The following is a 3,261-nucleotide window of genomic DNA, read 5'->3' on the forward strand; positions in this document are numbered from 1 at the left end:
ACAGATAAGGAAAACACACGGTTATATAATAATATATTATATCTAATCTATACATTAATACAGTTACTAACGCAACAGTCTATTCGATAATGGCTATACATTTTACGTACACTGAGTTAGAGGGAGAATCGGATAGGTTTTGCTTAATCTATTTCATGGAAACGGAGGAAGGAGGGGAAATATTGAAAAAGAATTCTACTGGAACTAGGAATGGATTGGCGGAATTCCGGAGGAATACAGGGATACAAAAGGTTGAGTGTTGGCCGGTGATGGCATTCCGGATTTCCTCAGGATCAAAATAATGAGGACCGATTGTGTAGGCCCCCTCAGGGATAGATGCGGTAGTAGTTTTCGGGAATGACTGATGGTGACTCAAGAGTGTCATTCTCTAGGTTTCGGAAATAAGATGTAGGGGTAGAGGAATTTCCTCTAACGCTGTTCGTGGAGTTCGTTGGGGACGGGATTCCTCTGGGAGAAATTGGGATGGAATTGACCGACGAATCGGATGATAACGAGGGAGTCTCGGGGAAGATTCGCTCCGTCAGAGCGTCCGAAAACGCGAGTAACGGAGAGCGAGAGGGAGATGAAGGAAATTGCAGGGGAGATGAAGATGTTCGAGGGGGAAGTGAAGGTGTTTGAGGGGAAGGTATAGCTCTAACAGGTTAGATAGAGCCGGCGGAGTCGGTGGTGACGAGGGTGGTGATGGTAAATGATCCTCGGCCAGGCGACTCCGATCTCACGAACCCCGAAGTATCTCTTCGTCCAAGAGTCTCCGCGCTTCCTGGTAGGCCGACTTCTAAGCCACCCCTTAGGGACGGTTTAGACGCGGCACTATGATTTAATGTAAGTTATAGCGGATATTTCCTATACACACAAACATATGTATGTGCGTGCGTACGTGCGTGCATGCGTTAATTAATTCAATTAAAAAAAATCGTACGGAGCTTCATAAAAAAGTAAATTAAAGGCAAAGATTCGCTTTGTCGGATAATGTAAATCGCATTTGTATATAATTTTTATTCCACTCTGTGCAGCTTCGCAAATTTCATAAAAAAATTTAAAGGTCTGATATATCTTCATTTATGTTTGTGTAACTTCATGAAATCTCGATGAGACCGTTTTTTTAAGTAGCAATCCGAAAAGTAGAAGTTTCTACCTGTAAAATACTTTTTTAGACATCCCGATACGATAATTTTTAACAAAGTCATTATATCTTGAAATTTGCCTATTTTTGTAGAGTGAACAGGTGTTGCGTTAATTTTGTTGCCCAGTGTAATTGTAAAATCAGCATATTTATCGACAAAAGTAATTCCAATCTACAACTGTAGCTGATGCCAATTTAAGTTCCTGTTGTAGAAAATGTTATTGAGAAGGACGTATCATAATAAAATAACTTATAAAGTGACAAGCAGTTGATATTGGAAGTTGGTTACGAGTGTACCATGTTCCCGTTAAAGCACTCATTTTATAAAATTGCACCATACTTTGCGCCTTTTCTTTTTATGAATTTGTTTGTAATAAGTAGCATGACAATGATATTGTTAATTAGCTAAATATCGTGAGCAGAACTGTTGAATTACATATTAGACACTTTATTTCTTTCAGAAAGACATTTTTTGTGATTAAGAATTTGATGAGAGCGATATCATCATTACATACAAAAACTTGTGTAGACGCATGACATGTTACAGTTGATCACAACACTACTGAATATCGAGAGAAAATTGAGTGTCGCCGCAAATAAATAGAAGATCATATTGTTAACGGTTGAAGGTAGAGTTATTAGAGGTTATACTCAAATGGAAAGGTTTATAGAGACTCTCATCTCCCTATAGTGCACGAATAGCAAACATATTTTAAAGCAGGAAATTCTGGTGTTGTATAGTTGAATTTTTTAAAATAACATTTTATTTCTACATTTTTCAGAAATACTCAGAAACATTCGAAAAGTTTAATAGTATATAACACAACTACATAATATTTCCGAGTATTTCCTGCTTTAAAATATGTTTACTATTCGTGTATTGTAGGAAGGTGAGAATCGTGCGCCCCTTTGCAGAGGGGAGGAGGGGATAAGAGTCGCTTTGGATGGAAAATGTAGAAATAAAATTATTTTTATTTTTAAAACTTTTTTTATTAATAACTTTTTAACGAAGGTCGACCGCCATTTAAAACCTGTCGGAGGTTACTCAGGACCGTGATCTTGACAACATTTGTCAAAGTCAAGGTCATCAGCGGAGTGTTCTCTAATCTGAATAATTACTATAGCTAGTTAATAGTTAGGGTAATAGATAGGTATTATAAAAACACACGAAACATAAAAATTGTCTGCAATTTGCACAAGAAATGTGTTTTTCTAATGTAAACTATATATATTTTCCATCAGATATATACGGGAAAAGAATTGTACGTGACGTTATTCATGCAATGTGCAATTGCAGAAAATTCTTGTTTCGTGTGTTTTATGATATGTGTCACCCTAATTGTTGTGCGACAAAACAAAATAATGAATAAATAACTCATCATTTTATACAAATATTGCAATGGATATAAATTTATTACATTTTACTCCGCTATTCTAATTCCTTTTCTTTATCCAATTATGTCAATTATATTTACATTCGTTCGGTTAGGTGGATGTAATAGTTAACAGCGTTAAAAGCATAAGTTTACATTTAATTATATGCAATATGAATTTATTAAAATTTCAATAACATTTTAAATAATATTGTACATTAAAATTTATAAACAAAGAATAAATAAAAAAGTAAAAAAATATTTATCACAGATCTCGAACTCGCATCTTTCGATTTTCAGTGCGAGCACCTAACTATTGCACCTGAGCCAATCGTATTGTTTGCGAAGCATGTTAATAGATCTGTTCGCGTTGCTTGCGAACTTTTGACACTTGACATCTTCGCTTTTTCTCTTTTTAAGGCAAAATATATATCTGTCTCATTTTAAGTGCAAAAATATTTGGAGATTTCGTGCAATGCAAACAGACCTATTGGAACGGCTCATCTACGCCGCCTAAAGCGCGACCAATTTTTAAAATTTTAAAAATCGAACAGCCTATGTGGACAAATCGTCAAACGGAATTTCTTTTCTGACCTGTGATAAAAAAATTGGCATCTAAATCCAAGAGTGCCATTTCTGGGATTCCCCTTGTCAGTTTAATCCGTTCTATCTATACAAGAGCGCTTTGTCAAAAATTGCAGGACACTGCATATATATATATATATATATATATAAATATATATA

The sequence above is a fragment of the Trachymyrmex septentrionalis genome, unplaced genomic scaffold (assembly GCF_001594115.1).
Source record: "Trachymyrmex septentrionalis isolate Tsep2-gDNA-1 unplaced genomic scaffold, Tsep1.0 scaffold1, whole genome shotgun sequence".
Lineage (NCBI taxonomy): Eukaryota > Metazoa > Arthropoda > Insecta > Hymenoptera > Formicidae > Trachymyrmex > Trachymyrmex septentrionalis.